Source organism: Primulina tabacum, unplaced genomic scaffold, assembly GCF_025594145.1.
Source record: "Primulina tabacum isolate GXHZ01 unplaced genomic scaffold, ASM2559414v2 Contig1116, whole genome shotgun sequence".
In the NCBI taxonomy this organism is placed as follows: Eukaryota; Viridiplantae; Streptophyta; class Magnoliopsida; order Lamiales; family Gesneriaceae; genus Primulina; species Primulina tabacum.
Window position 1 is genome coordinate 13,071 of NW_027460108.1, and position 13,070 is coordinate 26,140.

The following is a 13,070-nucleotide window of genomic DNA, read 5'->3' on the forward strand; positions in this document are numbered from 1 at the left end:
ATTACAAAGTTCACGGATACATGCTAATATAAAATTTCTCGTAATGGAAATGATTAAACCAATTCTAAAGAAAATAAGCATCTTATTAGAAGACACGTTATAAAATTTATTAACATTGTTTTGGAATACATAATGTGTGAATTAAATAACTTTTCTGATTTATGCATAATTTACTTAGGATTACATATTTCATTTTCTTTCAGAATAATAGGCTGCTGTGTATATTATGAAGAGGTTTGTAAATAAAATCACAACTCATTTGGATAAAGATATTGATGAAACAATTATTGTTATCATTCAAATGTGTCAAACACGTGTCATGTTACAAAATTGTTTGTGAATGTGGATTTAGATGAAATTACTGAATTTTTAAAAAATTATTTATCATTAATTTTATTGAATGTGATTTAAAATTTTTTTATCACATGTTAAAAAATAATAATATATAACTTTTCGAAAATTAAAAAATTAATATGTATTAGGGTTGGTGGCCGACATCAATACACTAAACACGATAAGCATCATGTCATTGCCTTATGTTAGCACAGTCTAAAATTTTGATATATGATAGTGATTATTAGGCAAAAAAATTAATCGACGTGCGTTGTATTTAAGAATTTTTTTTAAAATAAGGAAAAAATAGTTTTTATTTTTTATTTTTTATAAATATATTATTTTTTCAATTTAAACACTAATTTGTTTTAATGAGCGAGTACTCGTCTTTATATTCATGTTATATTCATGTATGTATACTATTGCATAGATTTCATTTATGGCTTGTTTTTTAATTAACCATTTTGAATCTGAATAAAGATAATATTATAATAGTAAAACATAATAAATGATTGTACTATAGTATAAAATTATTATATTATATTTAAATGAAATTATATCATAATTATAAAAATTAACGAAAAACAAAATTATAATTTAAAATTTAAATAAAAAGCTAAAATATAAAACCAAAATATTTTTTTGCTTATGTTATAGAGATTTTTAATAGACAATAATAATATATTCATGAATTGACATCATCATTATCATAACATATTTTAGTTAGTTGTGGAGTCGATAACATGGATAGTAGTTCTCCAAACTAAGCTATTATTTCATGTGTCATCTCTTAAAACAAGATTTAAGATATCATCATTAACCATTTTTATCCAAGTTTTAAATGGACTGTCATTTCTTCTACTTCTTCCATCAAGATGTCAATCTAAGGTTATGTCGGATTGGGGCTATGTTTGGTGTCCTCTTCAAATGACAAAATCATGTTAGAAGTCTCTATTTGATTTTGTCATCTATGGAGCTACACCTAAATAGCTCATAATTATTTCATTCTCAATTATATCATCGCGTATTTTGTCACGCATCTATCTTAATACGCGCATTTATGCTATCATCATCTTATGCATATATAGTCATGTAGTGGCCCAACACTACGAGTTATAAAGCATAAGTGGTCAAACCATAGTTTTATAAAAAAAATTCTTTCAATATCGCTGACATCTTTCTATTGCACAAAACTCGTGATATCATCCTCAATTTCATTCATCTTTTTTACGCATATGGTTTATATCATCTCTAATGTCCCCAGATTTTTAGATAGTAGATTCTAAATAACGAAAAGATTCACAATTTGGGACTTCTCGACGGTTAATTTCAATCTAACTATCCATTCATCTAGATTCATGATCAAAGTTACAAGCTAAATATTTCATTTTTGAGCGACTAATTCTAAAACCTTTACTCTCAAGAGTTTCGCATCATCTAACTAATTTTTTATTTATACCTTCTTTAGTTTCGTCTATCAGAAAAATATCATCTACAACACAAAATACATAAAGGTACATCATCTTAAATATGTCTCGTTTGCTCAACCATTATCAAAGCAAAGAGATAAGGGCTTAAAGTCGATCTTTGATGAAGTCCTTCTGCCACATGAAATTCATATGACATCCCTCCAACAGACCTAACACTAGTTATATCACCTTCATACATATCTTTAATGATCTTGATATAGCATTGAGGCATATGCTTCTCTCTAAATGCCTACCAAATTAATTCTCTTGGCACGCTATCATAGGCTTTCTCTAAGTCGATAATTATCATATCCAGTGTAAGACCCGAGATTTTATACCGTGTTAAATTACGATTATTGATTTTTAATCGAGATAATTATGAAAGGGCTAACCGAGACACGAAATGAGATCGCGGGTGAAAAGTGATGTGCGAGGACAGTAGCATCGGCGCACATGCGCGACCGGATGCGCGCACATGCGCCAAACAGGCAGAAGACCTCGCGCATATGCGCGGAAGATGTCGCGCATATGCGCGAAGCCTATGCGAGTAACTCCAGAGAGTCTCGCGCATATGCGCGGAGATGAGTCGCGCATATGCGCGAGGCGATGTGCATGATACGCGCGGAGACCGAGTGTCTCGCGCATATGCGCCGATTGAGGTCGCGCATATGCGCGAGACGTGTGCTACAAAGATTAAGCCACTCGTCCTTTTGCATGTACGTGGGTGTATATATATATATATACAAACGTAAATCTTGAGGGAAAGTCGAGAAAAGGCCGAGGGAAGATTTTGATTTGAAATTTAAGATTTTGGGATCCGTCCGTCCGAACTTGAATCCGAGTACGACACCGTGTTCCTAGCGACGACAGCTACAACTGGGCGTAAGTTTTGTTACGTTTTGATATGTTTTGAAATTATGATGTTGTCAGAATTAAATGGAATTCATATATGATGTTCTTGACATGTTAGACATCATAGAATCGAAGTCAGATTAAAGAATAGACTGTTTATGAAATTGTTATAAATTTCAGAGTAGATTTAGTTGAGATTCTATATCAGAGTTGTGTTATTATTCAGATTATGAGTTGTACTGATACTGGTTATGAATTCTGGTATTATATTTGTGATGTTGAGATAGACGGGGATTATCGTGACTGTATTGTTATGCCGTCGAAACATCAGTAGATTGATATTGATCAGATTCAGTATTGATTGAGATTGATCAGATTCAGTAATGATTTCGATTGTATCGTGATATCGTCGATATGGATTAGATTGTATCTTGATTCGATATTGATCAGATTATGTTTGATTTGAGTATTGATCAGACTAGATTTTGAATTGAGTTGCATATTGAGATTGTGCCTATGCGATATTGTATTTCAGATTGGTATGGACAGATTGACATACAAGACTTCGTCTTCATCAGATCGTGAAGAGAAAGGTATAAATAAATGTTGATCCGGGATTGCACAACTCGAATTGGGTTTGACTTGAGTTTCACAAAATCACATACTTTACTTTATTGCATTGATATTTGCAGATTATCAGATTGATATGTTTAGTCTATTGAATTATAGCAGAGCCAGAGTTTGAGTCTAGGGCAGATAAGCCTAGCTAGGGCAGAACCGCTGAGTCTTTGTCAGAACCGCGTAGACTCTAGACTTTCGGTGTATCGATGAGCTTAGATGTAGATCGACGTCTATTGTAGACATTCGATACATCATACCAAAGTCTAAATTAAACCGGGATCCCTAGATTAGAATAAGAGATGAGTCGAGTCTTAGATATCGAGACTAGAACTTGATTTACAGATCCGTATTGATTTATATTTCGTAGATTACGATTCATGTTTTATTTACAGACTGGTATTGATACATGTTGTTTGATTATGCTACATGCGATAAGATATAATTCATGCTTTTATGTTAATTCAGTTAACTGCATGTATACATTATTTATACTGGGATTTATTCTCACCGGAGTATCCGGCTGTTGTCTTGTTTTGTATGTGTGCATGACAACAGGTGGGACAGGATCGGGGTCAGGAAGATGATGAGAGAAGACGAGTTTAGAGTGGTGATTCCGGACTTATTCTAGACTTGGTTTAATACTTGAAATTTAGCAGGGAACCTTAGACTAATTTGAATAACTGTTGTACATTATTGTACTTCTATACTGAGATGTATCTTAGTTAAATTCCATTACGTTCTGCACTTATATTTTAAAAAGAAAAATTTTTAGACCCTGTTTATCTTAATTGACAATTAAATCCCAAAGATGATTAAGATGATGATTAGCGTCCGGGTCCCCACAACAGGTGGTATCAGAGCGATAGATCCTTTAGACTGAGATAGAAAAGAATGAGCGGGGTAGATTGAGTTTTCTTTCCTTGCATGTGATTGCTAGCATGAGAATTATTTTAATGTTGAACAACATTGCGTATGCTAGCATGACATTATGCTTTACTGCTTTGAAATACATGATTACCTGATTATCTGATTTGAGTTGGTATTATGTATTATTGAGTATGAATCAGATCTGATTCATGATCAGCAGTAAGATGATCAGAGAAAGATTTGGAACAGATTTGTAGTATTTGAGTACTAATGTTTTGATAAGCAGATATACCTCCACGGAGAATTCCAGAAAGGGGTAGTACTTCGACTGAACAGATAGATGTATCAGAAACTCAGATAGAAATACAGTTGAAAGAATTTCAGGTATTTCAGCCGCCGATCCTGAGTGGTACCGAGACGTATGAAGATTGTGAGAACTGGTTTGATGACATAGAAATACTGTTTGATTTACTTGATTATTCAGATGAGCAGAGAATTAAACTGATATTCCACCAGTTACGAGAAGCCGCCAGGAGTTGGTGGATTACAAGTAAAAAAATGCTAGAACAGAGAGGTACAATGATTTCGTGGGAAATATTTAGAACTGAATTTTATCGAAGATTTGTCTCAGTTTCGTACCGGGAGGACAAGAAAACAGAATTTGAGAATTTAAGACAAGGCCAACTGAATATTGAAGAATATGTTGCGAAATTCTCTACTCTACTGCGTTTTGCTCCTCATGTAATTGGGAATGATGAAGCGGTAGCGGATCAGTTCATCAGAGGATTGAACTCGGAGATAGTTGCATTGATGAATATGCAGCGACCTTATCATTTTGCTGATGCCTTGAGTAAAGCGAAGAGAGCGGAGACGAGTCTGATTAGACAACTAAAAAGAGTGTGTGCGATGCAACCCTAGACACATCATCTATCTTAATACGCGCATTTATGCTATCGTCATCTTATGCATATATAGTCATGTAGTGGCCCAACAGTACGAGTCATAAAGCATAAGTTGTCAAACCATAGTTTTATAAAAAAAATTCTTTCAATATCGCTGACATCTTTCTATTGCACAAAACTCGTGATATCATCCTCAATTTCATTCATCTTTTTTACGCATATGGTTTATATCATCTCTAATGTCCCCAGATTTTTAGATAGTAGATTCTAAATAACGAAAAGATTCACAATTTGGGACTTCCCGACGGTTAATTTCAATCTAACTATCCATTCATCTAGATTCATGATCAAAGTTACAAGCTAAATATTTCATTTTTGAGCGACTAATTCTAAAACCTTTACTCTCAAGAGTTTCGCATCATCTAACTAATTTTTTATTTATACCTTCTTTAGTTTCGTCTATCAGAAAAATATCATCTACAACACAAAATACATAAAGGTACATCATCTTAAATATGTCTCGTTTGCTCAACCATTATCAAAGCAAAGAGATAAGGGCTTAAAGTCGATCTTTGATGAAGTCCTTCTGCCACATGAAATTCATATGACATCCCTCCAACAGACCTAACACTAGTTATATCACCTTCATACATATCTTTAATGATCTTGATATAGCATTGAGGCATATGCTTCTCTCTAAATGCCTACCAAATTAATTCTCTTGGCACGCTATCATAGGCTTTCTCTAAGTCGATAATTATCATATCCAGTGTAAGACCCGAGATTTTATACCGTGTTAAATTACTATTATTGATTTTTAATCGAGATAATTATGAAAGGGCTAACCGAGACACGAAATGAGATCGCGGGTGAAAAGTGATGTGCGAGGACAGTAGCATCGGCGCACATGCGCGACCGGATGCGCGCACATGCGCCAAACAGGCAGAAGACCTCGCGCATATGCGCAGAAGATGTCGCGCATATGCGCGAAGCCTATTCGAGTAACTCCAGAGAGTCTCGCGCATATGCGCGGAGATGAGTCGCGCATATGCGCGAGGCGATGTGCATGATACGCGCGGAGACCGAGTGTCTCGCGCATATGCGCCGATTGAGGTCGCGCATATGCGCGAGACGTGTGCTACAAAGATTAAGCCACTCGTCCTTTTGCATGTACGTGGGTGTATATATATATATATATATATATATATATACAAACGTAAATCTTGAGGGAAAGTGGAGAAAAGGCCGAGGGAAGATTTTGATTTGAAATTGAAGATTTTGGGATCCGTCCGTCCGAACTTGAATCCGAGTACGGCACCGTGTTCCTAGCGACGACAGCTACAACTGGGCGTAAGTTTTGTTACGTTTTGATATGTTTTGAAATTATGATGTTGTCAGAATTAAATGTAATTCATATATGATGTTCTTGACATGTTAGACATCATAGAATCGAAGTCAGATTAAAGAATAGACTGTTTATGAAATTGTTATAAATTTCAGAGTAGATTTAGTTGAGATTCTATATCAGAGTTGTGTTATTATTCAGATTATGAGTTGTACTGATACTGGTTATGAATTCTGGTATTATATTTGTGATGTTGAGATAGACGGGGATTATCGTGACTGTATTGTTATGCCGTCGAAACATCAGTAGATTGATATTGATCAGATTCAGTATTGATTGAGATTGATCAGATTCAGTAATGATTTCGATTGTATCGTGATATCGTCGATATGGATTAGATTGTATCTTGATTCGATATTGATCAGATTATGTTTGATTTGAGTATTGATCAGACTATATTTTGAATTGAGTTGCATATTGAGATTGTGCCTATGCGATATTGTATTTCAGATTGGTATGGACAGATTGACATACAAGACTTCGTCTTCATCAGATCGTGAAGAGAAATGTATAAATAAATGTTGATTCGGGATTGCACAACTCGAGTTGGGTTTGACTTGAGTTTCACAAAATCACATACTTTACTTTATTGCATTGATATTTGCAGATTATCAGATTGATATGTTTAGTCTATTGAATTATAGCAGAGTCAGAGTTTGAGTCTAGGGCAGATAAGCCTAGCTAGGGCAGAACCGCTGAGTCTTTGTCAGAACCGCGTAGACTCTAGACTTTCGGTGTATCGATGAGCTTAGATGTAGATCGACGTCTATTGTAGACATTCGATACATCATACCAAAGTCTAAATTAAACCGGGATCCCTAGATTAGAATAAGAGATGAGTCGAGTCTTAGATATCGAGACTAGAACTTGATTTACAGATCCGTATTGATTTATATTTCGTAGATTACGATTCATGTTTTATTTACAGACTGGTATTGATACATGTTGTTTGATTATGATACATGTGATAAGATATAATTCATGCTTTTATGTTAATTCAGTTAACTGCATGTATACATTATTTATACTGGGATTTATTCTCACCGGAGTATCCGGCTGTTGTCTTGTTTTGTATGTGTGCATGACAACAGATGGGACAGGATCGGGGTCAAGAAGATGATGAGAGAAGACGAGTTTAGAGTGGTGATTCCGGACTTATTGTAGACTTGGTTTAATACTTGAAATTTAGTAGGGAACCTTAGACTAATTTGAATAACTGTTGTACATTATTGTACTTCTATACTGAGATGTATCTTAGTTAAATTCCATTACGTTCTGCACTTATATTTTAAAAAGAAAAATTTTTAGACCCTGTTTATCTTAATTGACAATTAAATCCCAAAGATGATTAAGATGATGATTAGCGTCCGGGTCCCCACAACAGGTGGTATCAGAGCGATAGATCCTTTAGACTGAGATAGAAGAGAATGAGCGGGGTAGATTGAGTTTTCTTTCCTTGCATGTGATTGCTAGCATGAGAATTATTTTAATGTTGAACAACATTGCGTATGCTAGCATGACATTATGCTTTACTGCTTTGAAATACATGGTTACCTGATTATCTGATTTGAGTTGGTATTATGTATTATTGAGTATGAATCAGATCTGATTCATGATCAGCAGTAAGATGATCAGAGAAAGATTTGGAACAGATTTGTAGTATTTGAGTACTAATGTTTTGATAAGCAGATATACCTCCACGGAGAATTCCAGAAAGGGGTAGTACTTCGACTGAACAGATAGATGTATCAGAAACTCAGATAGAAATACAGTTGAAAGAATTTCAGGTATTTCAGCCGCCGATCCTGAGTGGTACCGAGACGTATGAAGATTGTGAGAACTGGTTTGATGACATAGAAATACTGTTTGATTTACTTGATTATTCAGATAGCAGAGAATTAAACTGATATTCCACCAGTTACGAGAAGCCGCCAGGAGTTGGTGGATTACAAGTAAAAGAATGCTAGAACAGAGAGGTACAGTGATTTCGTGGGAAATATTCAGAACTGAATTTTATCGAAGATTTGTCTCAGTTTCGTACCGGGAGGACAAGAAAACAGAATTTGAGAATTTAAGACAAGGCCAACTGAATATTGAAGAATATGTTGCGAAATTCTCTACTCTACTGCGTTTTGCTCCTCATGTAATTGGGAATGATGAAGCGGTAGCGGATCAGTTCATCAGAGGATTGAACTCGGAGATAGTTGCATTGATGAATATGCAGCGACCTTATCATTTTGCTGATGCCTTGAGTAAAGCGAAGAGAGCGGAGACGAGTCTGATTAGATAACTAAAAAGAGTGTGTGCGATGCAACCCTAGACACAGCAATCCCCTCTCCGATTTGATCGCGGCAGCACGAGTGGAAAGCAAGATTTGCTGAAAGCTCGAAAGAAACCATTCAAGAAGTTAAGGAGCGGACTGAGCGGTTCAACTAGCTCCAGTGGTTCCAGCCCAAGTTATACGGGAGTGTATTGCAGAATTTGCGGAGGGAGACATTCCACAGAGCAATGCCAGGGAGTGACTGGTAGTTGCCATATTTGTAGACAGCAGGGACACTTTGCTAGAGTTTGTCCTCAGAGAAGTTCCCGAAGATTTTAGGGAGCAGAAGACCGAGGAACAGACATAGGACACACCTGAGGATAGAGTGGCAGGTATTGTTCTTTTATGATTATATTGCATAGGTATTGATATATACTAATGCATTCCCTACGATTATCTTTGACTGAGTTGCATTGAGATATGCTGTACCTGTTGGGTCTGTATTTACTGTAGTATTGATTCCCTTATTTTTTTGAAAGAAAGATTGATATCAGAGATTTCTGTGAAATATTGTATATTACGATAAGATGAGAATGAGATTGAGTTAAATTATGATGTACTTGTGTTTTCTGATTTGATTGCATTATTGATATTAATATGCTGAACAAGTACAGAACTATTAGAGATGCCTTTTAGGAGAATATAAGATTCAGACCAGATATGGCTGATGAGTAGAGATTCCACAGTAAGGATTCTAGAGCTAGAATTCCTTTGATATCTATGTTGTCTATGACTCGATTGTTACAGAAAGGAACAGATGGTATCCTTATGTATTCAGTAGATGTACTGAAATCGAGCCTAACATTGACAGATTTGCCAATGATATACAAGTTGGCTGATGTTGCCAGATAAGATTTCAGATTTGCTTTATATCAGAAAGATAGATTTCAGAATTGAATTGATATCAAGTACTGTTGTTGTTTTAGAATTCAATACAGAAGGATATTGAATGTACAGAATGATACTGAATGAATTGAAAGAATTAAAAGATCTGTAGAAGAGTACCGACCAGGAGTTACAGCTGATTTAGTGTTTCTCTTTGACATATTTCAGTATGTTCAGAGATTTTCTGATGATTTCATGCTCGTTGTATCTATGATATTTTGATATATTCGCAGCATCTGATTGATTGAATCGAATAACTGAAGATTGAATGGGATATTCGGAGAAATGTGATTATTGTATACATAAAATTTTCAGATATGAATTCTGCTTGAAACAGATTGTATTCAGAGTATGCGATATCTGAAGTTAGTATACCGATTGTTCTTGACACAGTTAAAATTGTGATCAGTGACTGAGAACGATACCGATATCAGAAATATCAGAGAATTTATTTTGTCAGAGTGGGCAGATTATATTATCCGAGTATGTTTTGAACTGCTTGAGAATTGTTAGCTTCTAGATCAGTATAGATTATCGATATTCCGAATCTGATTTGATAGTACGGTTATTCTGAGTCAGTGTTTGATACAGATTATTCAAACCGAATCAGAACTGAATTCAAGAATTACGGCAGTTCAGAGATTTAACTAGAATGTCCAGAACTTAATTTCGATAATCAGAGCAGAGCATCGATCAGGATGACAGATATGTGATTTTTACTGTATGAAAATGATTATCTTGTAATGTCAAATGTTTCAGAATTGTACAACAGAATTTGATATCGATAATCAGAACCGAATACCAGGTAGGTATTTTTCTTTAATTTATATTATTAACTGATTGTTTGTACCAAATAGTTCGAATTGGAAATGACAGATAGGGTCAGAAGCGCACAGAAATGGATTCAGTAGTTGTTCAGATAACAGAAAGTAGATGATAATTCGAACAGATAGTTTTGATATAGACAGATTAAATCAGTTATGGCAGAATTTATGCTGAAATGTTGGCAGAATTGTACTGAAATGTCTGAACCGCCAATAAATGAAGATAGAAAGATAGAAATTAAAAGATTTATTACCGAATTTGTATATTCTGACTAGACATGGGGAGTATACTTCGATGAATTTCGTAACGAGATCCCTGCAATACTTTCCAGATTGTGATGTCATATGATTGTGATTGACAGATTGTTCAATCTATATCTATTAGTTTGTAACAGATAACGTACAAACATGACCAAATGACACAGATCGATGTCAGAAAAGTGGTCAGAATAACTAGAATGCCGAAGTAGAGTATATCAGATTGTGATTTTGCTTGATTTTGTGCTTTTGGCAGAATGTATAGCATAATTTTATCTATGGTTTATAGATTGACGGATAGTTAGAGTGAACTATCTAGATACTGGAGGATATCTAGGAACTGTAGTGCTGGATTTTAGCACTAGTGACCTGAGGTCTTGTCACTTTATGAATTACTGTATGATGATAGCTATCAAACGAGTATTGAGATAGCCACAGATAAGACATTATACAGTGAGTACGACATATTTCCGCTGAATGGGAATGATATTACGGTGACATTTGAGATTGAATTTGATAACAGCTGATGATATTGATTTGGTATGAGCTGTTAATTGGTATATACGGATGTTGTATAGCCAATATTTGCAAGTAATTTTATCAGAATGAATTTTCTGAAGTAACCTCTATTATACATTCCTTCCTTATCTGATTTGATTGTCTGTGATTTCGAGGACGAAATCATATCTTAGAGGGGGAGAAATGTAAGGCCCGAGATTTTATACCGTGTTAAATTACGATTATTGATTTTTAATCGAGATAATTATGAAAGGGCTAACCGAGACACGAAATGAGATCGCGGGTGAAAAGTGATGTGCGAGGACAGTAGCATCGGCGCACATGCGCGACCGGATGCGCGCACATGCGCCAAACAGGCAGAAGACCTCGCGCATATGCGCGGAAGATGTCGCGCATATGCGCGAAGCCTATGCGAGTAACTCCAGAGAGTCTCGCGCATATGCGCGGAGATGATTCGCGCATATGCGCGAGGCGATGTGCATGATACGCGCGGATACCCAGTGTCTCGCGCATATGCGCCGATTGGGGTCGCGCATATGCGCGAGACGTGTGCTACAAAGATTAAGCCACTCGTCCTTTTGCATGTACGTGGGTGTATATATATATATATATATATATATATATATACAAACGTAAATCTTGAGGGAAAGTGGAGAAAAGGCCGAGGGAAGATTTTGATTTGAAATTGAAGATTTTGGGATCCGTCCGTCCGAACTTGAATCCGAGTACGACACCGTGTTCCTAGCGACGACAGCTACAACTGGGCGTAAGTTTTGTTACGTTTTGATATGTTTTCAAATTATGATGTTGTCAGAATTAAATGGAATTCATATATGATGTTCTTGACATGTTAGACATCATAGAATCGAAGTCAGATTAAAGAATAGACTGTTTATGAAATTGTTATAAATTTCAGAGTAGATTTAGTTGAGATTCTATATCAGAGTTGTGTTATTATTCAGATTATGAGTTGTACTGATACTGGTTATGAGTTCTGGTATTATATTTGTGATGTTGAGATAGACGGGGATTATCGTGACTGTATTGTTATGCCGTCGAAACATCAGTAGATTGATATTGATCAGATTCAGTATTGATTGAGATTGATCAGATTCAGTAATGATTTCGATTGTATCGTGATATCGTCGATATGGATTAGATTGTATCTTGATTCGATATTGATCAGATTATGTTTGATTTGAGTATTGATCAGACTAGATTTTGAATTGAGTTGCATATTGAGATTGTGCCTATGCGATATTGTATTTCAGATTGGTATGGACAGATTGACATACAAGACTTCGTCTTCATCAGATCGTGAAGAGAAAGATATAAATAAATGTTGATTCGGGATTGCACAACTCGAGTTGGGTTTGACTTGAGTTTCCCAAAATCACATACTTTACTTTATTGCATTGATATTTGCAGATTATCAGATTGATATGTTTAGTTTATTGAATTATAGCAGAGCCAGAGTTTGAGTCTAGGGCAGATAAGCCTAGCTAGGGCAGAACCGCTGAGTCTTTGTCAGAACCGCGTAGACTCTAGACTTTCGGTGTATCGATGAGCTTAGATGTAGATCGACGTCTATTGTAGACATTCGATACAGCATACCAAAGTCTAAATTAAATCGGGATCCCTAGATTAGAATAAGAGATGAGTCGAGTCTTAGATATCGAGACTAGAACTTGATTTACAGATCCGTATTGATTTATGTTTCGTAGATTACGATTCATGTTTTATTTACAGACTGGTATTGATACATGTTGTTTGATTATGCTACATGTGATAAGATATAATTCATGCTTTTATGTT